General features: G+C 45.7%; 1 protein-coding gene across 2 annotated transcripts in view; it reads left to right on the top strand.

Annotated features, from left to right (window-relative positions):
• The window catches only part of Cmc1 (C-x(9)-C motif containing 1), a 100,844-nt gene that overhangs the window by 3,419 nt on the left and 69,659 nt on the right, over positions 1-27,766 (top strand). The gene's annotated exons all lie outside the window — the stretch shown is intronic.

Genomic DNA, 27,766 nt, shown 5'->3' with positions numbered 1-27,766 from the left:
TCATTCTCCGGACTTCACACGCTCGGGGCTTCCTCCAGTCCCCACAAACCACTAAAGTGAAGCTGAAATTTGACCTACAGGAATTCTGATACAGGGCGCTTACAGTCTGGTTTCTCTCTAAGACTGGTGAGGGGTGGCTTCTGTGAATGTAGGAGCATATCCTTAAAAAGAACTAGGGAAGCCGGGTTGTAGCTCACATGATAGAGGGCTCGTCTTAGCATTCATGAGCACCAGGGTCAATCCCCAACACTGCACTAACTAAATACAGTGTCACACACCTACGGTTCCAGCTCCAAGAGAGGGAGTCCATACTTCAAGGTCATCTTCCTTGATATATGAAGCTTGAGGCCGGCCTAGTATATAGAGGCCCTGTCTCAAAAACCAAACAACCAAACCAAACAAGAGAGGAGGGGAATTAGAAAGTTGCTAGGCACAGAGGTACACACCTGCAACTTTAGCACTTAGTGGTTTAAGGTCAACCTTATGTACGTACGACATAGTGAGTCTCAGGCTGTCCTGGATGATGTGTACCTCCCGTCCCTTACAGAATTAGGAACACAATTATTGGTCCAACTCAAAAGAGTGACGGGTTTATAATCATTTCTCATTAGCCTTTGAGGCTACTAACGTTCCTGATTTTGACTTAGATATCTGTTTTCACGCGACACTGCAGTTTCAGTTCATACCTAGGTTGTTTATAGAGCCGTGTACTAGCCTCTGTGGGCCCTAAGAAACCGTTTGCCAAGGAGAGTCCCCCAGTGTTCTAACAGTGACATTAGTGAATTCAAGCAACAGCTGACTGCACACCATGAGATCCACTAAAATCTGACAGCAGGTGCACTCATCAATTTTGACCATAATGACAGCAATAAGGAGACTTTCTGTTATGGGGACACGAGAGCAGATATCTGGCATGAGGCAGAGGAGGGGGAAAAAAAGACCCTTCAAAACAAGTGTCACATGTGGTGACTTGTTAGATGTCGAGAGCTAGTGAGATGCTGAAGGCTTTCGTCTTGGCACTGTTATGTGGATGGCAGGCTATCCTGACATCCTGAGACTGAGAATGGATCAGGGGGTGGTGATAAATCCTGTGCTCATGCCTGGTGTGTGGAACGGCTATATTTTTAGGATAAAGGCAGAGATGAAAAACAAAAACAAAAAAAAAACAAAACAAACAAACAAAAAAACAAGACAGTGCCAGAGAGAGGCAGAAACATGGAGAAGGCTGGGCACTGTGTTCTTTCCCATTCTCCAAGCAAGCCTATGCGTTGAGCAGCATCCCATGTGTCAGCAAACAGAGCTTCACGCAAAAGACACAGCCCCTTTCAGAGGGAGCTGGTATTTAACTTCATCTTTTATTTGTGTGTGTGTGTGTGTGTGTGTGTGTGTGTGTGTGCACATGTATGCTTGTGTGCCCGCACGCATGTGAGGGAAAAGCCTGTACATACGTGTATGAGGGCTAGAGTTGATATCGGCCTCTTTTCCTCTCTCTTTCTTTCCTGTATTTTTAGACAGGGTCTTTCAGTGAACCTGGAGAGCACTGACTAGCTGGACCTGCTGGCCAGTGAACCGTGGGGGTCCATCTGTCTCTGCCTCTCCGGTGCCGAGATCACAGATACACATCACCATGCCTGGCTTTTACATGGGTGCTAGAGGTTTGAATTCAAGTCCTCACCATTGTATAGAAAGCTCTTTACCCACTGAACTTCTTTCCAGCTCCCAAAGAAGCTGGCAGTTTTAGCAGAAAAGAAAACAATAACAACAAAGCACAGCACATCAAGCAGGTAATGATCACAGTGTGTCACTCATACTACCGTGGACACAGAGACGACCAGGTAGTCATGGTGTTTCACACCTATAATGCGAGTGACAGGAAGGCGGGAGACAAGCGGGTCTGGGAGCATGAGGTCATCTTCAGAGCGGGTTTGAGGCCAGCCTGAGCTACATGAAATTTTGTCTCAAAAAAGAAGATAAGGAGAAAGAGGAGGAGGGGAAAAAAATCGCCTCCATTACAGAGGAAAAGTGTGAACTAAAAAGTATGAACAATGAGAAAGAGTCCAGGAGAAGACTGAGCAGAAGGACCAGCAAGAGGCCAGGTCGGTGGTCAAGGGGAGTGACTGGAAGGAGTACGAGAGGCGTGACTTCAGAGGAGTGACCAGGGGACAAGCTGGACCCTAAAGAAAGACTGACCAAATGCCCAGCCTGGTCCAAGATGGTCCCGGTTTTAACAGGTGAGCGCTCTTCAGCCCCGTTTCACTCGTTGTTAATAGTGACTGTTTTAGAATCTTGCTCAAGTTCTAAGATGTTTCAGCTACAACCTGAAGATGCTCTGTAAGGTGGCAGTAGGGCCTGCCAAAGCTGTGTAAGGCCCTGGCTCTGCAGCTGTGTAAGGCCCTGGCTCTGCAGCTGTGTAAGGCCCTGGCTCTGCAGCTGTGTAAGGCCCTGGCTCTGCAGCTGTGTAAGGCCCTGGCTCTGCAGCTGTGTAAGGCCCTGGCTCTGCAGCTGTGTAAGGCCCTGGCTCTGCAGCTGTGTAAGGCCCTGGCTCTGCAGCTGTGTAAGGCCCTGGCTCTGCAGCTGTGTAAGGCCCTGGCTCTGCAGCTGTGTAAGGCCCTGGCTCTGCAGCTGTGTAAGGCCCTGGCTCTGCAGCTGTGTAAGGCCCTCCCCTCCAAATTGCATCATCTTGGAACCTGCAAGAGCTTCTCTGCCCAGTCTCCTTCCTTCACATCCCTGCGATATTTGATACCCACAATGAGCTTTCTCAGACATCAAAATCCAAGCAGCCCAAGCTGACCTTAAACTTGCGGTTACTTGAAGATGGCCTTGGACTTCTGATTCTCCCGCTTCTGCCTCCCACGGGACAAGAGTAGTGGAACTACAGGCATGTCAGCACACCATGTGCTGGGGAACAAACCCAGAGCTTCCTGTATGCTGGGGTAAACTCTGCCAGCCGAGCTATATCCTCAGCTCCCTCCTCAAGTTTTAAATAGTGGTCTTCAATGATGCTACTTGGAAATGTTGTCCTACATGAGAAGGGATTATAAAATCACATGGACACTCTGAAGTTCTCTTCAAAACTGTTAAAACAACATATTCTGCCTCTAGAACGAAGCCCATACTGACACACACCGGAGTTTTCAAACATGCATTAGAAGGAGATTCTTCTCTCTCTCTTTTTTTAAAAGATTTATTTATTATATATAAGTACACGGTCACTGTCTTCAGACACACCAGAAGAGGGCATCAGATCCCATTACAGATGGTTGTGAGCCGCCATGTGGTTGCTGGGAATTTGAACTCAGGACCTCTGGAAGAGCAGTCAGTGCTCTTAACCACTGAGCCACCTCTCCAGCCCCTAGAAGGAGATTCTCACAAAGTGGTCGAAAGGCTCCTTTGAAAGAGAGGTTGGGGAGCTAGAGTTGGGATGGGAATCCCATCTGAGCTGCACCCTCAACAGCTTCCTCCCTCTGGTGCTCAAACCCTGTGGTCTCCAGTCTTCATCAGCAAACGGGAAGTTGTAAGTGACTGACAGGCAAAAGCAGAGCTTGGTAAGTCTTGTAACTTCATAAGGAGTAAACGGAGTCACCAACCATTTCACCATTTCCAGCTTTTGCTGTAGTGGGTTAATTTTTTTCCAGTTGAACTATTTTTCTGTCCTGAAAAATGTGGCCAGGCCTAACTATTCCTGAAACAGATATTCACATAAGTCATTCACTCCAGCAACTCCAGTAAGTGACCTAAATCCCTGTGATCTATGAGGGATGAGGGACCAGGACTACGAACAGTTATCTACATCTAAAGGGGCTGAATGCATAAGCAGTCATTGTGGCAGCTCATTCTGTGCTCCGTGCCGCTCCCAGCCCCTGAATGTTCAGAAAGTCTTGGGTATTTTATAGTTTATTGACACAGCTTGCTAGTCTTCGCTTCTGCATCCACATGTTCTGTGTGCAGGGATTTCTCCACGTGGTAATCCTTTTCACAAGAAGACACCAGACATGTTGGGTGACAAGCCTGCTCCACTCCATAAGACCTCATCTTTCTAACCCTCGCCATGTTGCAAACTGTATCTGCAACAACCCTATTTCCAGATGAGGTCACTTGTACATGTGAATTTGGGGGGACCGTGACTCAGTCCTCACATGACTGACATGAGAGGTCTTCATTTTGTGTTGTGTGTACCCCACCCCATGCAATACACTCTCAATCTTTCTAGTTAAAGAAGAAAACAAGGACTTTCAAAAAGTTTCTCCTAGTTGACATTCCTATTTCAAACTTTGTTCCCACTTAAAATAGCTAACCTTCTGGGTGTGGTGGTACACACCTTTAATCCCTACCCTTGGGAGGCAGAAGAAGGACCATCTTTGTGAGTTTGAGGCCACTTAGTCTATTTAGTGAGTTCCGCTAAAACTACAAAGCGATGTCACCCCCCCCAACCCCCGCAGAAAACCTATCTAGCATTGTGAAACAGTCAAACCAACATACAACATTAGAGGAAGAATTAAAATGCAGAAGAATGTGATGTGGACCTCCCCGCAGGACCGCACTCTGCCTTGGCTTGTTTCTAGAGTTGACATGTTTGTCCCGAGGGCAGCCACAAACAAGGATTTCGTCCCCCAGATCGCTGCTCCTGGTTTGGAACAACTGTTAGTGTTTATGAGACGAGTAGAAGGCTACATGCATTTTAGATTTGTCTGGGGGCTGGCACTGATGTTCTAAAACTTTGAAGATGGAATGATGGATGTAACAAACCACGCTGCTGGCAGTGGCAGATGCCGTCAGCTTCTGCGTCCTGCATTTATCCCTCTGTGCCCAAGCCTTCGACTCTGCTCGAGGGCTTTCTGAGGCCTGCCTTTAGGGGAGGCCGGAAGTGGTGGGGGTGAACGCCGGTGGGAACGGCCTTCATCCAATGGTTGATGAGAGTTGGCAGGTAGCCGCTGTGACTTCTTCACAACTGGGTTAGAAAATGTCTACACTGACCCTCAACTCCAGGCCGTGTATCCAGTGAACTCACACTCCTCAGCTATATGAGGATTCATCACTCAGTCTGCAGATTGATCCACTCCTTGATTTTAAGACCAGGTCACAGGAATTCCCGCTCCCTCTATAGACAAAGATGACCTTTGGCCTCCCGCCTCTGCTTCCTGAGTGCTGGGATTACAGGCATGTGTCACCACACCCAGTTTATATGAGAGACATGGTAGGCAAGCAACTTACTATGTGTATCCCAGCTCCAGCAGGCAGATTTGCAGTGTCCTTTGGGAGCAGCTTACGTCTTCCCATTTGCCCATTGCCATAGCATTTTCTGACTTCCTCTCCCAGGCAAACTACTTTTCTTAGTCAGGGTTTCTACTCCTGCACAAACATCATGACCAAGAAGTAAGTTGGGGAGGAAAGGGTTTATTCAGCTTACATTTCCACATTGCTGTTCATCACCAAATGAAGTCGGGACTGGAACTCACACAGGGCAGGAAGCAGGAGCTGATGCACAGGCCATGCATGGGTGCTTCTTACCAGCTTGCTACCCCTGGCTTGCTCAGCCTGCTTTCTTGTAGAACCCAGGACCACCGGCCCAGCAATGGCATCACCCACAATGGGCTGGGCCCTCCCACCTTGATCACCAATTGAGAAAATGCCTTTCAGCTGGGTTTCATGGAGGCATTTCTTCAACTGAGGCTCCTTTCTCTGTGATAACTCCAGCTTGTGTCAGGTTGACACGCAAAACCAGCACTCAGTACACTACTACACATTGTGTCAGGATTCCCAGCAGAACATTATCTTCCCCAAAGCTGCTTCCTTCTGATTTGTTTACTAACGCCCATTTTCTTCCCCAGAGAACTGTGGATTTCAAAGAGTCTGTTTTACCTCCATCCCTGGGAGGGTCCCAATGTCACTCCTGCTCTTTGCAAATGGGCTGTGGAAGAGAAAGAACATTTCTTTCACATGTACCACATACATCGTATACCAGAGCTTAGATGTTATCTTCTTTTGAAAGATCCCAGCCTAATAGCAGTAACGAAAAGACCCCAGCCCAGCAGTAGTAACGCCATTTTACAAGGCTGTATTTAGGAAGACTGGTTCAGGGAAAGGTCAGAACACTGAGTATACAGCAGCTGCCACGCAGGATATGTGTGGAGAGCCTGGCGACAGGATGATTGCGGTTGAGCGCCTGACAATGAAAAAGAAATGTGGAAAGCCCCGGGAGAGGTCCCACACCCTGGCAGGAGGCCGAGTCAGCCGTTATGTTCCAAGAAGACACTATAGAGAACTTGCCCCCGGGCTGACCCCTGTAACCATGCATCTGCTTATGTATGCTTGCTTCTGCTTCCCAGAACCCTATAAAAAGCCCATCCCTGGTTCTGCTAGGCGCGCCAGTCTTCCAAATTGACTGAGACGCCCACAGATATCTGTGTATCTTGATCAATAAAAATCCTCTTGCTGATTGCAGCCTGTGGACTCGGACTGGTCAATGGGCTCGAGGATCTCCCTCCTGAGGGAAGATTCTCTCTGAGGGTCTTTCATTTGGGGGCTCGTCCGGGATGGGAGATCCTCTACCCAGAGACCGCCAACCACCCACCGGGAGGTAAGCTGGCCAGCGTTTGTCTTGTCCTGTCTTGTCTTGCTTTGTGACTTGTTCTGTAAATGCTTAGTTACTTGGCTTGGGTCTAGACCGTTTGTATTTGAGCGGGCCAGAGAAGGAGCTGACGAGCTCGGACTTCTCCCCCGCAGCCCTGGAAGATGTTCCAAGGGTGTTTGGAGCCCGGTTTTTCGGGGCTCAGCCCGTATCGGAAGGATACGTGGTTTTGGGTTGGAGGAGAGAGGAGAGAGCCGGATCCACTGAACTTTTGGTTTCAGTTTGACACCGAAGCCGCACGGCGTGGCTGTCTGTTGCTTGTTTGACTCTTAGAATTGTTTGTCTTCTTTGTGTCCTAATTTTCTTTGAACATCTGTGGAAATTGGTTATAGGATGCTTTGTCTTGGTCTTGTTTGTCTGGTTTGTTTTTTTGGTATTGTCCAGTATCTTTTTGGCTTTTGTTTCGTTTTTGGACTTTGGACAGACGACTATGTTTGAAATCTTGGACTGACGACTGTGTTTAAAATTATGAAACTGTTTGCTTTGTTCGCCGAAGAGTTTTACTTGGTCCCCTTAATGCTTAATAAGAAACTTAATTTTGTGGACCCCGCTCTAGTGGCGGTGTGTTGGTTGATAGCCAAGGTTAATTTTTAAAACATAGTGTTTTAAACAAGAACAAGAAAGGAATTTCTGACAGAAGGAGAGCGCTCATTAAGAGAAGTTCTTTAAGGAAGCCTGCCTTATCTGCTGACCTTATTCCAAGGGAGGAGTCAGTCTCTAGCATTAAATTACTTTTCTCGTTGGTCATCATTAATATCGAGAGTGCCTTTGATCCTATTCCACAGCAGCCAGTTCCTGCCCCTGTGGTCAAAATGTGCCCCAGGTGAACTGGTTACGATTCTTTTGTCAGCCACCTGGCATCTAGCACCCAGGTTCTAACCATCTCTCTATCCTTTTGTTATTAGTTAGAAGCCTAGTGTCATTTGGAGGCTGGTTCTCTTGAGAGGCAAATCATCTCTGTGCTACAAACCAGGACTAGGATGTTTTCACAATCAGATCTAGAAAAACAGAAGGACATTTATCTCAGCAAAGTCATTGCTCATATAGAAGACCCAGGAGACTCTAACCAAGATATGACATGCTCACTATTACCCTCTGAACAGTCTTCTGGTACATCTTTTCTGCCTAAAGACAATGCCTCATTTTCTTGGGGTTCCTCAGATGAAGATGAGTTAGATAACTCCTTGTTGGAGTTTTCTGACGGAGAAGAAGATGATGGCCATTTCAGTTTCACAGAAGAAGAGATTGAGATGCTCTTGAAGGACGATGATGTTTGTGATCCTGTGCTTGATAAAGACGGAATCCTACTGGAGGCCAAAAAGAATGTTCCAGACATGGATAGAAGGCCCTTACTTCTGCCTGTTGGATTCATTACGCCTAAAGGTAGGGAGTGCTCCAGGTCTGCCGCCAGGCTCCAAGGGTAGGTCTCTGAGGGGCTAGAAAGTGCCCCACCAATCTGGCTAAGATGAGAAAAAGATATAAAGAAAAAGTTACAGAAATTTAAAAGGTTAAGCTAAGTTGCTGAGAGTTAGTATAAGTTACAGAGAAAATAAGGTTAAAAAAAGTAGCAGGAAGCTAGGAAAGAGGAGAGACAGAAAGTTAAAAAAAAGAAGTTAGAGAGCTAAAGAGAGATAAAAGACGAGAGAGGAACATATACTGGCCACAGTAGTTAGGGAACCTAAGAAGATAGTACCTGGCAACAGAAGAGAATTCCTGGCTAAAGATCAGTGTGCCTAATACAAAGAAAAAGAATGCTGGGTCAGGGACTGCCCAAGAAGAACAAGAGGGGCCACTGGAGAGCTTCTTGGTCCTAGAGTGCTGGCTATGTACAGAGATAGAAGAGAAGTGTGGATACAGGGACCCAATGCTCTGTGCTTCTATGCCCCCCAGTGGGCCAATATCCGAAGACCTTGAGTGCAAGAGGCTACTGACAATGAACAATACTTATGGACTGCCCGAAGAACAGTGGACCTTGGCGTGGGCCGGGTAACCCACTAGTTCATAGTCATCCCTGACTGCCCCTATCCCTTGCTCATGAGAAAATTGCTCTCCAAAATGGCTTGCGTGGGCTAAAATGGCTGGGTAAGGCCAAGTGTATGCATATCTACAGACTGTGTATGTGGAGCTTAAGACCTGTCTCAGTGCACCAGTACCTGATGCTGGGAGATGTGTGGCTTAGTCCTGTTCTGCCTAGAACACATCACTCCTGCCAGCTTGGCACTAACAATTATCACCCAATCCAGGACTTAAACTGTGATAGTGTGGCTGATGTTTTGCCTTTGAATAGAACATCCCAAAAGATGGGACCACTGGTCAGCTGCCATGGACTAGATTCTCCACCGGTTGGGGACAATCTGGTCACCTTGCTGCCCAATCCTGACCTGGAGCCACTGCAACATGAGTGTCAAGCACTGGCAGAAGCCCATGGGTGGAGGAAAGACCTCTGCGACTGGTTGATTGACCCCTGCTGAAAGCTGAGGCTACCTTGTTTACAGACGGGAACAGTTCTCTTCATGAAGGTCAGAGATAAGTGGGTGCTGCCATGGTGGACAAAACAATGTCTGTCATCTGGGATGGCTGAACCTCAACCCCCCAGCACATCAGTGCCACAGATGCCTTTACCATCTCTTGGATGCCCTGGTGAAGCCAACAACTGTGAGTACTGTTCATTGCTCAGGATATCAGGAGGGAAGAGATTCAGTGGCATGGGGCAATAACGAAGCAGATCAAGATAAAGGACAATGGCACACTTGATGGGAAAGCTATACTCCCCAGAGAACAAAGAAAAGACTCACTTTGCCAAATACAGAAATAGACTCATTTAAGAGATAAAAAGTTTGTCCAAGTAGTTAAGGTATATATAATAGACTTTAAGATTTTAGCCAGAGAGGCAGTAAAAAAAAATATAAGATATGTCAGTAGTGAATGCTTAGCAAGCAAACAGGACAAAGAGACCTAGAGAGTTTAGTAAAAAGTTGAAGTAAACTTCACTGAGATAAAACCAGAAAAATATGATCACAAGTATCTCCTAGTGCTTGTAGATACTTTTTCAGGAATAGATAGAAGCTTTCCTCACCAAATGAGAGATGGCCTCTACAATCATCAAGAAGATACTGGAAGAAATCTTCCCCAGGTCTGGAATGCCCAAGGTAATCTGGTCAGACAACGGCCCTACTTTTGTTGCCAAGGTAAGCCAGGGTGCGGCCAAGTATTTAGAGGTCGATTGAAAATTACATTGTATTTACAGACCTCAAGGTTCAGGACAGGTAGAATAAATAAATAAAACTCTAAAAGAGACCCTGACCAAATTAAATTGACCATGGAGACTGGCACAGACTGGGTGACACTCCTTCCCTCTTGCTCTCTTCAGAGCAAGAAATACCCCTTCCAGATTCAGCCTTACCCCCTTTGAGATCTTATATGGGGCCTCAACTCCTCTGACTGTATTAGATGATGTTACTGAACCAACATGTCATAGTAATAATGATTTGTATGCCAGGCTAAAAGACCTACAGGTGATACAGAAAGAAATCTGCTCAGAGCTGGCAGCAGCCTATGCCCTGGGGACCCCCGAGACATCTCATCGGTTCCAGGTCGAAGACTTGGCTACATACGATGGCACCGAACCCAGATACTTGAGCCTCACTGGAAAGGACCGTACCTGGTGCTGCTGACCACCCTGACAGCCATCAATTCTCAGCCCTCACCAGCCGTGTACTAGCTGTTGGGGCTGAGAGCTGGGACCTAGAGGGAAACTCAGATCTTCAAAAAGCTCCCTAGACTTAATTTCATGTTTGCCCTGGGTTCTATCAAGATAGGTGTGGGGATAGGCTTGATTTCTATTACAAATAAGTTTAGAAGTTCTAAAAGCTAGTCATGACCTTGGTGTGTAGGTTTAGATAGTGTCCAGATTAGAATCCTGATGCTAAAAACTTAATAAAAAAAGAGTTAAAAATTACTTAAGGCTATCTAGGTGCTGCAAGGGCAGCACAAGGACATGTGCTGTTGCCCTACAATACAAGGCTTATAGAGAATACAGAACTGCCATTGAATCAGATATAAAAAGAGTAAAAGACTTTTTAGCTGACCTCCAAGAATACCTAACCTCCCTCTCAGAGGTGGTCCTTCAAAATAGGAGAAGATTAGACCTGATATTCCTTAAAGAAGGAGCCTGTGTGCTACACTGAAAGAATGTTGCTTCTATACAGACCATTCAGGAGTAATTAAAGACTCCATGAATAAACTTAGAAAAAGATTAGACAAAAACTTAGAAAAAGACAGACAGAGAAGCACATCAGGGATGGTTCGAGAGCTGGTTTAGTAGATCTCCTTGGATGACTACTCTGATATCTTCCCTTATGGGACCCTTCTTAGTTTTGCTTCTGCTTCTGATTATAGGTCCATGTGTGTTAAAGAAACTAGTTAATAGGTTTGACTCCTACAAAAAGATAGAGACGCTCAACAAGGTTGGTTTGAGTCTTGGTTCACTCAGTCTCCCTGGATGACTACCCTACTCTCTGCTATAGCTGGGCCATCTGAGACAACAGTACCAGTCAGTTAGGACAACTGGTAAAATCAAATACGAGACTTGATATCAAAATTCTAAGATTAGAATTACTTAGTAGAAGAAGAGGGGAATGAAAGATCCCAGCCTAATAGCAGTAACGAAAAGACCCCAGCCCAGCAGTAGTAACGCCATTTTACAAGGCTGTATTTAGGAAGACTGGTTCAGGGAAAGGTCAGAACACTGAGTATACAGCAGCTGCCACGCAGGATATGTGTGGAGAGCCTGGCGACAGGATGATTGCGGTTGAGCGCCTGACAATGAAAAAGAAATGTGGAAAGCCCCGGGAGAGGTCCCACACCCTGGTAGGAGGCCGAGTCAGCCGTTATGTTCCAAGAAGACACTATAGAGAACTTGCCCCCGGGCTGACCCCTGTAACCATGCATCTGCTTATGTACGCTTGCTTCTGCTTCCCAGAACCCTATAAAAAGCCCATCCCTGGTTCTGCTAGGCGCGCCAGTCTTCCAAATTGACTGAGACGCCCACAGATATCTGTGTATCTTGATCAATAAAAATCCTCTTGCTGATTGCAGCCTGTGGACTCGGACTGGTCAATGGGCTCGAGGATCTCCCTCCTGAGGGAAGATTCTCTCTGAGGGTCTTTCACTTTCCCCTCAGGTAAATGATCCAGGCTGGTGATGTCAAATAAAATCAACTGAAAAATCACCTGGAAATCTGTATCAGTAAGTCCCTTTCAGAAGGGACAAAAACACAGTGATATTTGCCACCAGAACAGAAAGGAAGACATCTATCCAGAGACACCTCTGCAATAATATAACTCCAGGGAAACTTTATATACAGAAGGTGCAGACAAGGACACTGGTATGAGTGGTGTGTGTGTGTGTGTGTGTGTTTGTGTGTGTGTGTGTGTGTGTGTGTGTGAGAGAGAGAGAGAGAGAGAGAGAGAGAGAGAGAGAGAGAGAGAGAGTTTGTGTGCATGTGTGTAGGTCAAGGTCCAGCGGTCAACCTCAGGAACCTTCTGCAGGAGCAATCTACCTTGTCATTTGAGATAGAGTCTCATTGATCCAGAACTTGCCAATTTAGGTAAAGTGACCAGCAAGCCCCAGAAATCTGCCTAGTTTTGCTACTACAGGGCGGGATTATAGTCATGATTTTTTTTCATTTCTTTCCTTTTGCACTGGCAGGTACCATTCCTTGCATCTCGCAGCAGACTGTACCAGTTGGAAGGAACCTATCTTCAGGGTAAAGTGCAGTGCTGCTTGTGTGGTTTAAATACAAATTATGCTTTGTTCTTTACGAGCCTCTGAGCTTTGCTTACACCGCTCCACCATTTACCATGTGTACATTAAATCTGGCAACACCTCTCTTTGCACTGAATTGCAGATGGCTGTTAGCTACTGATCTCCCATTTCACAAATGTTCTGCTTCATTTTCAATGTCAAAGATATCTGCATGCACACAGTGTGCTCTCTCTTCAAGGCATTGTGCCTGGTGCGATTGGGAAAGCCCTTAAAATACAAAGGACCCCTCAGCAAGAGATGCTAACACACTCTCACCCCACACAAACCATCCATGACTCCATTTCCAAAGAATCCAGCCTCCTCTTCCTACCTCATTGAGCATCATACATGCACGCAGTGCACAGATACACATAGAGAACACACACACACATACACACACAAATTTTTTAAAAAAGTCCTATAAATAAAAAGTATTATTTCCAAAGGGAAGTTTTGGGATAGGGAACAATCAAGTTAAAGCAAACCTGCAGGTCGAGCAGTTTAAAATAAATCCTGCAGCTCTGTGTTTGGTGTCTTAGAGTCATCCATGATCTTCAGGGCTCCAAAGGGCTGGGAGCCCTGAAGCCCACACATGGTTTGTCTTGTAGGCTCAGGCCAGCTCCACTCTGCACCTGCCCAGGTTCTTGGTAGATGTCTTGTGGTTTTGGCATCTCCAACATCTTAGACTCTCCAGAACTACTGAGGCTGCACGCATTCCAGCGGCCACACCAGCCACACTCCTCCTCCATCAATCTTGCATCTTTCATGCCTTCAAAACCAGGACCATGTGGGAGACTTTTTAAGTATTACCATGCTTGAGATATATGCTAACCCCCCTCCATGTGAGCTACAGTTTCTTTGTGCTGACCCCGAGGAAATACTTCCTAGAGTAGCAGCAGTTCCAGGAAATACTTCCTAGAGTAGCAGTTCTCAATCCGTGGGCTGTGATCCCTTCGGCGAATTCTATCTTCAAGACTATTATATTACAATTCATAGTAGTAGTAAAATTATAGTTATGAAGTAGCAATGAATATCGTTTTACAGTTGGGGGTTCACCACAACATGAGGCACGGCATTAAAGGGTCACGGCATTAGGAAGGTTGAGAACATTCTCCTAGAATATTTCACTTCAATGATGGTGGTTTCTTACTGATCCCAGCTGGTTCTTTGGTGCCAGCTGACCAGTATCCGGTGTCTCAGTCAAACACAGGTTTCACTCTGGTGGTGCTGGTTTTGTTTATCACCACTGATTCTTCAGCTCCGGCTAAGCCATACACACAGACTCTTAATCTGAAGCATTGCCCAGACAGGTCTTTGCTTCCTGTTGATACATTGTTTCTTTTTCTTTCAACATTCTTATTTTCCAACTTCCCATAGGTCAGTCCAATGGAGTCTGGGCCATCAGGGACTGGCTTTTCCAGCCTAAAGCTCAACATTCCACAGTCCTCCGACAAAGCAATGTGGTTGGGTCTGTCCCAGCCTTTCTAGTTTGCTTTCTATTGATGTGACAAGATACTGGCCAAAGCAGCTTAGAGGAGGAAAGGTTTTGTATCAGCTTATCTTCGCAGTTTGTTGTCCCCGACTGAGGGGAGACAGGCAGGAATCGCATATACATACATTGTCCACAGACCAATCTGCTTGAGACAATTCTTCAGCTGAGATTCCCTCCTCCTGAGTGACTCTTAACTGTGTCAGATGGGCAGGAAAAGCTAACCAGGGCACACATTCAGAAACCTTTTGCCGTTAATGATATTTGACCCCCTCACATGCTACTTTCAGTTATGTGTGTGACCTCACATGGGGGTCACAGCCAACAGTTAAGGAACTGGATGCTGGGCGAGCTCTCTAACCACTGATCCACACACTCCCCAAATCCTCAATGGACTCCCCATAAGAAAAACAAAACAAAATGAAGCAGGTAATTAGGAAATCTAGGTAACGGAATTGCAGTGATTTTGCTCAGAAGAGAAGGGGAAGTTAGACATTAGCCGGGTGTAGTATCACAATGGAAAGAAGTTTGAACAGAGGAACAGGCTACCAGTTCACAGGAAAACTATGGCGATGTAGGAGAGACGTCAGTGAACCATGATTTTGAAGCCATCACTGTGTGCTTCAGTGTACACAGTGGACGTTCAACGATGCAGTGTAAGAAGTATTTAGCAGAGTTCCAAAGCCTCTGGGCTTCTCTGTCTTCTACCCGCACATGGCTGCTGCTTTAGGCACAGCAAGAGGGCTTTCTGCAAGTTTGGGTTACGGATGTTAGCCTCCTCCCCGCTAAGCATACCTCAGCCAAAGACATGTGGGTACCGGGGTGCTGGCACTCTATAGAGATTCTGCTACTTCTCAGGGCTAGTCTGTGGGACTGGCCTCAGTTTCCAAAGCAGCATGTATTTCCTGTTCATCCAGTACTGCCTGTTTTTCCTTCCTTTTTTTTTTTTAAGGTTATTTGTGTTTATCTTTTAAATCTCATCCTCTCCCTCGACCCTGCGTGTGTGTGTGTGTGTGTGTGTGTGTGTGTGTGTGTGTGTGTGTGTGTGTGTGTGTGTATGCAAGCATGCACATCTATGAATGAGTTTATGTGCATACAGAAGCCAGTGGAGTCCAGATGAGAGTGATGGATCCGTTGGTACTGGAGTTAGAGGCTCCAGTGAGCCACCACTTGGATGCTCAACCCTGAACTAGATTCTCCAGGGTAGCCAATGCTATTAACCGCCAAGGCACTTATCCTTCCAGTACTCCCTTCTCTATGTCATTTCTCTGCTTCCATTCAGTGTCTTGGGATCACTGCCCAAGCAAGTTATGTTGTATCGGTGACTTCTGAGGAAACCCAGTGCAAGACAGTGCAAATTCAAAGGAGTTTGAGCTAAATGCGACCTCCTAGTTTCTGTTTGTGTACTGCTTTCATGGTAAGACATGGGGTAAAATTACCATTCAACTTCAAGAAAGCCTCTGTGCCTCAACGAATTTCAACTGGACCTGAACACGCTGGAATATTGATCTTGTCTGTGCTTGGGTGTCACTCTTTGTCACATCAGTGTGACAGCACCGAGTGTTTAACCTGAGTAGGTGGTTCCCTGTCCTTTGACAATACACTGTGGGTCCAGAGCCCAACACTCTTTGGCTCCGTCGAGGGCAGCCTAAGCCGGCTCAGAGGTCTCAGAGATTTTCCAATTCTGGTTCATTTGTTTAATATGCACTCAGTCTGCCTGTCTACTTGAACTGGATGCACTGGGGACCATCAAATGCCTTTCTTTCCCCTTTTGAACTCTCCCCATTTCCTTTTCAGTCTATACTGTCATATACTCCGCCCAATTCCATCTCGCTCACTCTTCATTTAAAAGTCTACATCTCCATCTCGAGGGTAACGCCTCCTCTTTCAGCGCAAGATTTCCGTCTGCAGAGTCAGGCAATAACCTGTGTTTGTGTAGGTTCTCCATACGCACCAGACGCCGCTGTGTGTGCTTTGCATTAACCAAGCTTTTAATTCTTCCTGTCTACCTTGTGTAGTGGGCATGGCTATAATTGTTTCTCCCATATAGGATTGAGGTAATTAACAGATTTTTAGTTGGGGCATTTTGAAAACCACAGCACTTCAGGGCTAGACACAACCTTAAAATTCTATTTGAGCTCCCTTTTCCCCTGATAAGCAGAGATTCATCCAGAGGTTCATAGAATAATCACAAGTGTGACTCGGAGGAAGAGCCTGCGTCTTCTTCTGTAAGACTCAGGATTACCCTTCTCGCCCTTCTTGCCGGCCTGCTAAGTCACTGCTCTGAGCCTGCTATGGTCACTGCTCTGAGCCTGCTAAGGTGACTGCTCCAAGCCTGCTGAGGTGACTGCTCCAAGCCTGCTAAGGTCTCTGCTCCAAGCCTGCTAAGGTCACTGCTCCAAGCCTGCTAAGGTCACTGCTCCAAGCCTGCTAAGGTCACTGCTCCAGGGCAGAGCTCCTTGACCTTGATTTTCCTGAGAACATGTCTTCTCGGTTGAATTCTGGAACATACAACAGTGTCTCCAAAGATGTTCTCATTCAGTCTCTAAGACCTGTAAACATTTGGAGTTAGGGTCTCATTCCATAGGCTTGGATAGTTAACTTACTGTGCAGACCACAGTGACCACAGATTCTGCCAATCTCTGCCTCCTGGGTGCTGGGATTAAAGGTATGCACCACTGTACCTCACAGAGAGCTTTTTAATGACATAAAAAAAATCTCCATGATGGGAGGTCTTGTTGAGTCGTGCAGGGGGTTTGTGTAATCTCCAGAGTCCTTATATGGAAGAGGCGAGAGGGTCAGAGAGAGGACTGGTGCTATGACCACAGAGGCAGAACACAGAGTGCAGCTGTCATTAGACAAGGGCAGAGAGCCACAGAATGGCATGATTTGTAGGAAGTAAGGAGAACAAGGAGACAGAATCTCCTTTAAGGCCTCCAGAGCAAACACATCCCTCCTCGCTTATCTTAGCCCGGAGTCCCAGATTAGTCAGGAATGAGTATGTGTTCATTTGTGCCACCAAATTCATAGAAATTTATTATAGTGACAATAAAAATGTAACCCTCATGCTTTAGATTTTGATTCGGATATCCCCTCATCAGGGAAATGTCTCTTAGCCTCTGACAACAGATTCAGCAAATGCCCCTTTCATTTTCACCGAGTCAGCCACTCTCAGGACTCCCAGCTCCACTCGATTACTTGATGAGCATTTGCGTAACCAGATAAGGCTATCACTTCTATGAGGGTAATAACCTATTACCATCTTAGCTTGTTGTGTGGTAAGAATGTGAGCAATCCACAAACTGCTGCCTAACCAATAAATAAAAGTGAAACCCTTAATCGGAATAGGAAGCAAAAAATAATTGATAGGCCCAAAGAGGCCTATTGATAATCTAGTCACGGTTTTAACTGATTGGACCTACCAATGACACTGAATGTTCCAAGAGTAGAAGTGGGGAGCATTAGTGGGAAGCGTGCTGAGGTGGACAGTAAAGCAAGCATGACACATTCTCATTCGTGAGTGGAAGCTAAGAAAGACCATCTCTTACAACCAGAGGATAGAACGCTGATGCCAGAGCCCGAGAAGCGATGACGGCCATGGAGGGAGGCTGGTTAAGGTGTAGTTGGGTGAGAGGAATGACTTGTAACCGCTTAGCTCAGCAGGGTAATGATTAGCTGAGTATTTCATCAATGCTAGTAGAGAGGAATTTGAATCCGCCCAACACAAAGAAGTAACAAATGTTTGAGGCGGTAGATATACCATCATTCCCAAGTATCTCTCTGGATTGAAATGTCCCACTCCATACAAATGCATCGTTAATCGGTATCCACTAAGTAGAAAAAATATTTTCTTACAGCACAAGGGCAATTGATATTAAATCTTTTAAAAGTCCTGACAGAAAGGAAGGAAGGATTAGAGGAAGGGAAAGAGGGAGGAAGGTGGGGAGGGGAAAGCTAATGCTGCATATAAAGGCATATTAATAGCCTGTAAAATACCACTGCTACGTCATCCAAAGCCACTGGAAGTTTGTGGCCACCAAGCTGAAAGGTAATGAGGAATTTCCTTCCTCGTTTCCTTTGTCCCATTTTCTAGGCCATGTCTTTTCCTTGCTTCATTTCAAAACATAATTATCTTGAAAAGTAAGTTCAGCTCTGAAACGTGCATGTGTGGGTGCCTATGTGCATGACAGAAGAGGGCCTTGGGTGTTTGACTCTATCACCCTCTACCTTTTCCCCTTGAGAAAGAGTCTCTGAGCCTAGAGCTAGGCTGTTGGGAAGCAACCCTCAGTAACCTTCCCATTCTGCTTCCTACGACACTGAGCTTATCGTGGGGAGATGCTGGGAGGGAAGGAAAGAGAGCAGCTGAGTTACCTCAAGCACAGTTTATTTTGGGATGATTTACATGAGGACTTATTTTTCACTCTGAAAATAGTATGCTGATACAGCAAAAGTATATGTGAGAGGGTGCGGTGCTGTAAAGTAACTGAAGGGTTCACACTGCACGGAATAATAAGGCTAAACACTCTCATCTTAAGAATCCATATACTAAAACTGAAATTTTTTTTCTCTTTTTAAACCATCTTCATATGTTAGTTTTTGTTCCAATTACCTACCCACTGCATGAGAAATGATCCCAGAATTTGCTAATTTAAAGCATAAACAAGTTTGGTGCGTTTCGAGATTTTCTGGGTCAGGCTTCAGGCAGGGTTGCTATGTGGTGTTCACTTAGCCTCGAAGTTGATCTGTAATACTCAGGACACATGTCTCCTGTACATGCCTAGAGCCTTGGCCAGGGGAGTGGGCTCACTGTGTCCTCTCTGTCATTTTCCAGAAAGATTATCAGGCTGCCACTCGGAGACTGAAGTGTTTCTAGAGAACAAAGTTAAAGCTTCTAGCTCTCTAACAGGCTAGGTCTAAGACTAACATGTCATCTCTACCTCTGTCTCTATGTCCGAGCAGCCACGGGCTAGCCTGGATTCAATGGGAGTGGCGTTAAATAGCTTTGATCATTTTTAACCTTACGTAAAATTGAGACACACCTTAAATGTTATCAGGGCTTATAAGGATCCACTATAATCTTGCCTTCTCCCAGATAGACAGCTGCCACGCCAACAGCAGAGTAGATCCTCCTCTTTCCTGTAGTGTTGCTGGTTGTATGTCAACTTGACTACGGAGTCTCCAGGACTGAGAAAATGTCTCCAGACGATGTGGCTGAAGGCAAGACTTTAGGGCATTTTCTAAAGTGGCGATTCATCTGGAGGAGCCCTAACCACTGTGGGTGGGGACACCCCTGGTAAGGCGGTCCTATTTCTATGAGAAAGCAGGCTGAGCAAGCCATGGGGGCAAGCCAGTAAGCAGCACCCCTCTCAAAAAACAAAACAAACGACCCAAATTATATGCATCTGTAGCTCAGAGACTCTACTTCTCACTAATTCATGTTGCTACTATGCAAAATAAAGAATTTTGCTCTGTCAAATAAAGAGACACAGTCCCATCTATTTGCTTTGACTTTAAGGGTGGTGTGGCAGTTTGAATAGGCATGGCTCCCATAGATTCATGAGCTTGAGTGCTTGGCCATAGGGAGTGGTGCTAATAGGTGTAGCCCTGTTGAAGGAAGTTGGTCACTGTAGAGAGCTGCGACATGCCACACCTCAAAGATGGCGCTGGTTTCCTCCTTCCACCCTCCCAACGGTGAGCGCTCCTTGCAGTAAACAAGTCCTTATTTGGCTATGTCTGCCTGGCCCGCTAGCTTCCGCATAGTGACAGCCTATCTACATGACCCACGTGGCTTGCTAGGACTGGCCAGTGCTAGCTATTTAAGTGTGGTGCAGGGCCTTCCCCAGGAGGAGAAGGAGAAGAGAGAAAGGGAGAGAGAGAGAGAGAGAGAGTGAGTGAGTGAGTGAGTGTATCAGGGGAGAGAGTCAGAAGAGAGAGAGTCAGAAGGGAGAGAGTCAGAAGAGAGAGAGTCAGAAGAGAGAGAATCAGAAGGTTGTATCAAGGTTCCTGAGTAAAACTGCTTGAAGAAGATCTCCTGTGGTCGTGTCTTCCTTGCTGGTCGAGGTTGGGCGCGGCAGGTCACTATGTAGTTGGACTTTGTGGTCTCTTATGCTCAGGCTCTGCCTAATGCAGACAACAGTCTCTTCCTCGCTGCCTACAGAAGAGTCTCTGGCTGCCTTCAGAACAAGATGTAGACCTCTCAGCTCCTTCTCCGGCACCCTGTCTACCTGGACGCTGCCATGCTTCCTGCCATGGTGATAATGGACCGAACTTCTGAAACTGTAAGCCAGCCCCAATTCAATGTTTTCTTTCTTAAGAGTTGTCTTGGTCATGGTGTCTGTTCACAGCAATAAAGCCCTGACAAAGACACGTAGTTACACAGCTTTGTTTACTGGTTACAATTCATAAACATTGGTAAACACATCCTTACATATTAGCATGACTAATGATAGTTTTATATCATTATTACAAAGAACTGTTATACGAGGGCTTGTATCAAGCATTATTTATAATTATGAAAAACAGACAATGTAAATATTAATGAAGAAAAAACTGAAAATGTACTAAATTTCACTTAAAGAATGGATGGATATAAGTTTATAAATGTTAACTAAATATACTGGTCTATGTGACAAGGTTTTGGCTTAAAAACATGGCAGAATATTATACACAGTGAGATCTGGTTTAAAGTAATTATGCAAAACAGTACAATGGCTTGTTATGAATTTGTACATATCTGACAAATCCATATAAAGAGTAAGTTTATTTATTTACAAAGTAGTTAGCTGTGGTGACCCAAAGACTTCTCAACTTTTTTTTTTTTTGGACTTCTCAACTTTTTAACATCTCCTGACTGACTGGTTGATTGTGTCCACATGTGTGGATGTGCGCTCCTATTTCTCTACCATGGCTTGTGTGCTGAGGTAAGGGACAGGTTGTGGGACTTGGTTCTCACTTTATACCACATGGAGTCAAACTCAGACCATCATGCTTTAAGGCAAGCGCCACCACACACGGAGCTATCTTACTGCCCACATGTGCCCCCAAGTTGAAGATGAGGAGTGAAATTCAAAGTTGGTTCAAAAGGGTCTTTGACACCCTGTGTAGCATTTTAATTTCTATGGTTTGTAAAAGGCAAAGGGTGACTCACAAGCATTTTACTTTAAATTGCTTGAAGACACAGACAAGGGACGAATGTGATAACTGTCCCAGAGTGGGATGCGAGCGTTTTCTAGAACAATGTGCAAAACTTCGTTGAAACAGAAAATCTGTTGCCTGATGCATACTGCATTTAATGGAGGAATACGGGAACACAGGAGAATCTCCCCTCCCGATTGCTAATGGAGTAGGTTACTTTGTGTGGGAAGGAGTTGAAGCCAGAGGCAGTGCGGGCAGGAGGAATCCTCTACAGTATAAGTTCCACACCGGCATAAGAATTAGTTTTATAATGGGAAAGAATATTAATTAAGAAGGAGGTGCAGAGGCAGCCATTGTGTTACCAACAGAACAGTCTGGACTTCGCACCTAGGTCTCTGGCTGTTTCCAGGTTTCACTCTTGCTTATGGGATGGGAGCATCTGTGCCTCGGTTCACTGCAAGGCCAGGCCTGCGACAGACAAGCGACTCCTCTATGTATGTGCACACTTGCTGGGCTCCTCCATTAAAGGATGGAAAAACCAGGAGAATGCCATTACCCTTCACTAAAGTCCAGGCAGAAGGCCTTACAGGAAGACACAGCACTTCATCGTTATTAATGATTGCTGGCTTTCCAAGTCTGCAGGCAAAAGACACAAGAACAAAACGATCTAAACCAAATCTCAGTCAAGAATTCCACCCAGTCCAAACTGTAAACCAAGAACTAGAGGGAACTGTAGTGACCTGGCCAATTCCATTATGACTAGATCACAAGACAAATGTGATCGACACTGTGTTTGCCCCACCCTTTCTTACCCCAACCCAAACCCAATTTTTATGAGAAGGGTCCGCTTTGATGGTCTCAAACAGGATAGGAAGGGCCTCTCCCTTTAGTCATTTCCTGTTTCTCAGCTTTCTATCTAGGTGTCAGGTTTAAATTTGGAACATGCAAGGTGCACTGAACTTATCTTGGGCAAAGAAGAAAAAAGGAAGAAAGAAGCTTAAGTTACTCATTTTTAAATGGAATGTTAATTTAATATATAAGGCAAGGTGACATCTTCTAGTTATGAAGGTGACAGCGCTGTATAGTTTGCATATAGCCAGCAAGTGCTTGTATGTAAGGCATGGCTCTAATTGCTTATGAATTGCTAAGACTTCGTTTTGAAGCCTGATTTGGAAAACGCTGACATGGAAGGATGATGAAGGTGACAAGGAAGAGCAATAGATTCCAGAGTGGAGAAGAGTCCAACGCGAGACATCAGCAGCAGATGCCTGATGTGTGTGAGGACAAAGCACATAAACCCCCATTACATCATACGATTTGTACTGGGACTCACCATCGCAAAAATGCAGTTCCCTTTTAGCTAATTGTCTTAGGGTTTCACTGCTGTGGACAGACACTATGACCAAGACAACTCTCATAAGAACAGCATTTGATTGGGGCTGGCTTACAGGTTCAGAGGTTCAGTCCATTGTCATCAAGGTGGGAGCATGGCAGCATCCAGGCAGGCATGGTGCAGGAGGAGCTGAGAGTTCTGAAGGCTGCTAGCAGAATACTGACTTCCAGGCAGCTAGGGTGAGGGTCTTAAGCCCATGCCCACAGTGACACACCCACTCCAACAAGGTCACACCTCCTAAGAGTGCCACTCCCTGGGCCACATACAAACCACCACACTAATGATCTACATTGTTCCTTTTTGAAGGTCACCACGAATGAAGCTATGGCTGTTACCACTGTGACCGCTCTATTGACACTTCTGTCCCATCTTCTTCATGGACCAGCTTTCCTTTGTCTAGAGTGAGGAACGTCAGTCCAGAGGAGTTGTCAGTGGGCCCAGTGTTAGGACACTAGAGAGCGGCACATCAGAGTGGCATGCATGTAGCTTACTGGGAACGTGAGAGCAGCCTCCTTACATCGCCAGAAAGGAGGAAGTAGAAGGTTGTTGGCATCAATCATGGCACAGCGTTTAGCAGATGGAGGACTGAGATATGCACCAATCACAAGACTTCTGGTCTACCAGGGGAAGTGCACCCCGCTATGGCTTGCATGCAACAGCTGTAGGTCACTTACAGTTTAGCAAAGGCTGAATGCTGCTTTCTAAGGCATGCTGTGTTATAGTATAGTTGTCGTGACGAGCATGTCTCTGATCAGCTGGTTATCTGCAGCTGCTGGTGAGTCAGGGCAAACGCCCCCCTCATGTATGCGTAAACCTTTTGTTGGGATCTCTAACAGGCGTGAACAGGGCTTTCTGCTGAACAGAGAGGCTTTGGGAGCTTTTCCGGTTGTTATCCCATAGCAGGCTCAGATACTGAAGGACTCGTCTCAGAAAGAAATGTGGGTGGCCTTTGTTCACTGGGTTTACTACAAATTGATATAAGACAGCCATGTTGTAAGAATCCCTTCAGACACTTCCTGTGAATGATTCCAACTGTCCTGAGCGGCTGTCTGACAGGCCCTTCCTGAAGGACTGGAAGCCTTCAGCAGGGAAGTGTCAGCCAGGTAGCTCTATTCCTAGCAACATCTGGACCCCCCCCCCTCATGGAGGCTTGCCCATTTTTGACACTACATTCACTCTGAGGACACTGCAGCAGCTTCAGGTAACCAATACAACCATGCACACTTGATGTTGCCATTGGGAGCCTGAAGGGGATTCTAAACAAAAGCACAGTATACCCAAGAGGCCACTGGGAGTGGTGGCAAGGGCCAGCACAGTGGCGAGGAGAGTTCTGCCTGAGAGAAGGAAAAGGGCACCTTTGTCATGTGTGGCACAGCTTGGCAGTGCTGCTGTCTGTGGTAACCTAGGGAACGGAAACAACGGTGACTTATAAGCACTCGGAGACTTGGCTGGAGAGACACACAAAGTGTAGACAGTGCCAGCTGGTGGTTTCTTCTAACCATGGCTTCTTAACTTCAAGGGAGAGTTGAAAGAAAAAGGAACTGTCAAGTCTTGAGTCGAATTTAGAGGAAATAGAAAATATTCTTGACTTCATAGGCTTGAAGATAAAACTTTTTGTTTCTAGTGTTTGTCTGTCGGTCTCTCAGTATCTGTATGTTTCTCTGTCTCTGTCTGTCTCCCGTGTGTTTAATAAACAGGAAGATCAAATGCTGTTCCTTCATTTATTTTCTTAAGGCTCCCAATGCCAACGTCAAGTGTGTGAGCTTTGCTGTTTTAAGGAGCAACCTCTTTCCATGTACCGTATCTGTACAAAAGCCATATCAAGGGGCTAGAAATGTAGCCTTGTTGGCAGAACATTGAAGAAGCATGCACAAAGCAATACTATATGAAGTGGACATGGTAGCATATACTTGTAACCCCAACACTCAGGAGGCAGAGGTGTAAGGATCAGGAGTTTAAAGCTATCCTTGACTACAAGGTGAGTTTGAGACTAGCCTGGGCTATGTGAAACCTTGTTTTAAAAGAGAGAAAAAACTACATCAAAACAATGCCTTCAAACAGTACCCATGAGAGCGTGGCCAGGGCTGTACACTGAGACTCCCGAGCGTGCTCCGGGGAAGCAAAGCAGCATTCCCTAAGCTTCTGGCCTAGCTCTGAAGACGGAATGAACATCACTCTGCTACATTCTACCTGCTATGTGTGGGCTGCAAGGGAGGGACAGGAAGACATGGCTTATTGGGGGGACAGTCCTCGGAAGCTTTGATATCATTCATGGTACGAGGTGGCAGGCTACACGAGGTGCAGTGTCACCGTCCTTCCCCGTCCAATCACAGATGAGAACACTCACCATTTAGTTACGTTTTTGATGAGACAGGGTGTCCATGTGTCCCAGGCTGAGCTCTAACCCACTATGTGTGTAGCTGAGCATGATCTTGACCGTCTGACCCTCCTATGGCAACCTCCTAAGTGCTGTGATTACAGGCACGCATGACCACACCTGTTTTATGTAGTGATGGGGGGGGGCCAAAACCATTGTGCATGACAGACAAGCACTGTCTCTCAGCCCCACTTTTTAGCTGATAAGAGTAATTTCTGCATAAGAAACTTACTTGAGATTTCTGAAATTCACTTTCTTCATCTTGTAAATGGTGAAATATTTAGATATGATTAAATTGATGGTTTTATTTTACTTTGGTGTGGTGATCAAATTCAGATGATGAGTATATATAGCATTTGGTAAAAGTATAATAATACATATGTAATTTGTCTACATAATATATATGATACAGATATGTGATAACGTTTGTCATTGTTCCTAAAGGAAGCTTTTGATCTGTTTTGTTTTTTCGAGACAGGATTTCTTTTTGTAACTTTGGCTTGGCTGTCCTAGAACTAGCTATGGAGGGAGACCAGGCTGGCCTCAAACTCACAGATATCCTCCTGCCTCTGTCTCTGAATGCTGGGATTGTTTGTAGCACACAATAACAGCAAAACAGAGAGAACTGAGATCTACTAACTCAGCTGATTTGATTTTGTCATTGGCCTTCGGATGAAGCCAAGTGTCATTTAACAAAGGGATCTGCTCTGAGAAATGGGTTGTTACCATGGCCTCGTGAGGAGGTATATTCTTCTGAGAGAATTGCCACACAGTTTATCAATGACTGAAAGATTGTTGCTTGATAGATGATTATGTAGGTAAATTGTATTTGTGAACAGTGATTTGGAAGGACACTGACGCATGTGAGTCCACTTTTGGACAACGCTGATTTTCACTCCTAAATCTTTGCACTATCCTAGTGGGTGTCGGGATTGTTCTGGGGAAAGGTCCAAACCCAGGGAAGCAATGGAGATTTGTGGCATCCACATGGTGTTCTCTGACTCACGCTACTACAGAGTAAAGCTTGCTACAGTGACACACGGCAGTAGTAAATGCTCTGAAGAGGAGGAGGCCAGAGGACCTTTGAGTAGCCAGCCAGCCTGTGATATACTTCAGGGCTAAAAGTCGGTTTTGGTGGAGGAACACTTGCCTGTCCTTCCTAAGGTCTTGAGCTCCACCCCCAGAACCACAGAAATAGGAGAAAGGCCGTCTTTCCAATCAGTTTTTGGAACAAAACTACGATTTAGAGCAACTTACAAATAGTTTCTTTTTGTCACATCTTAAAGGGCCTGTAAGACACTGGTTGCACTGGGCACACCTTATAGTGTTTGGGCTCAATGATGCTACTCAACTTCTGGATTGAGCCGATTGTCTGAACCTGAAGGTTTGTTTCAGGAAAGACATCTCACACCCACGCCTCTTCCAGCCTTTCATGCTTGCTCCTTTGTAAGCGTCTTGCTGGACAAGCAGAGGGTTGGAGTGAGTGCAGGAGGGCGTGGAACTTCCCTCTCTCCAGAGGCAGGCCCAGCGAATCTCTTTGATAGGCCCGAGCCTCTGCTCTGACCTTGGTCATATTTCAACTAAGCGAACTTCCCTTATGCATTGCTTGTTTTTTGTTTTGTTTGTTTATTTTTGAGGCTGTGACTATGTCAGTGATATTGCCGGCCTAAGCATTCTCAGGTGTCTGACAAATTCATGAGATGCCTGGGAGCTAACGTGTCCTAAGGTCATGGGTGTTTTGACCTGTGGGGTTATACTAATAAATGACAGGCATCCTATGTGTGAGCATGGAGTTATAAACAGGAAAAGGAATTAGACCTGCTGACCGGCCATTTGCAACGATGCCATATAGGAGGCTCCCCACAGAGAAGTTAGAAATATTCGAATGTTAGGTTCCTTTCTCTACCCATTGGGTTCTTTGGTGTTGTTTTTAGAGAGTGTCCCATGCATCCCACCGCCCTTCGGCTCTTATTTCATTTTCCTGCTTCTACAAAACCTAGTTGCTTAGCTGATCACCTAGTGCCACACCCAAACCAGGAGAAAAGCAGCAATTTGGGGCTGCATGTTCACAATTGAAGACAGGGAAGATCTGCTCAAAGTTCTCAAGACTTGCCCGAGTCCATGCGAAGTCACACTGGGAGAATGCTTGCACCCGAGTAGCTACAGTGGGAAGAAAACACTGACACAGAGAAGACACGACTTGAGTGTCTTTAGTTCAGTTAGTATTTGACTTAAAATAAAACTGATGGTATATCAGGGATCAGTCCCACTGTGTTAGTGTAAGCAAGGATGGCCTAGAAATTCTTACTTTCAGGATGGATACATATCCGAGCTTATCTGAATGAAGATGGTTAAAGTCCTTATCTTCTTCGTCTGTCCCCGTTTCTTCCTTTGAAACAGGAGCTCACATATCCCAGGCCGGCCTCCAACACGCTAAGTATCCGAGGCTGGCCTTGAACTCCTGATCCTCTTGCTACCTTCCCAGTACTGGGGTGGCGGGCATGCATTACCACACTCTGCTCTTGGTTCCTCTCTTCTGGCATGCTACCCCACACGTCAACACTAATTCACTGAGACAGAAAAGTCAGGTCCCCTGAGACTCACTGAGCCAGATTCTAAATTAACAGAGTTCATCATTGGGGAAATCAAAAGCCAATTGGAGAGAGCTTATTATAGCTATAATGATTGCGTGCTCTCCAATTATTTTGATTGTTATTTTGAGGTACCTGACTTTTAGACAGATGCTTACTTATTTAATTAATATTTCAGAGGGTGAGCTCCCAATTTCTGGCTTTGCTCTAGTGAAGCTGGAGAAATTGTTAAAATCCGATCAAGTTTCCGTTCTGTTTTCCAATTCCATGAAAGATCGACACGTCCGTAGGCCGTCTCCTTCCATTCGGTCACACACAGCTGAGGACTTGCGTGGAACTTCCCCCATTG

Source organism: Rattus norvegicus, chromosome 8 (genome assembly GCF_036323735.1).
Source record: "Rattus norvegicus strain BN/NHsdMcwi chromosome 8, GRCr8, whole genome shotgun sequence".
Classification (NCBI taxonomy): Eukaryota; Metazoa; Chordata; class Mammalia; order Rodentia; family Muridae; genus Rattus; species Rattus norvegicus.
The sequence above is the reverse complement of the archived record's forward strand: the minus strand, read 5'-3'. Positions and strand labels throughout refer to the sequence as shown.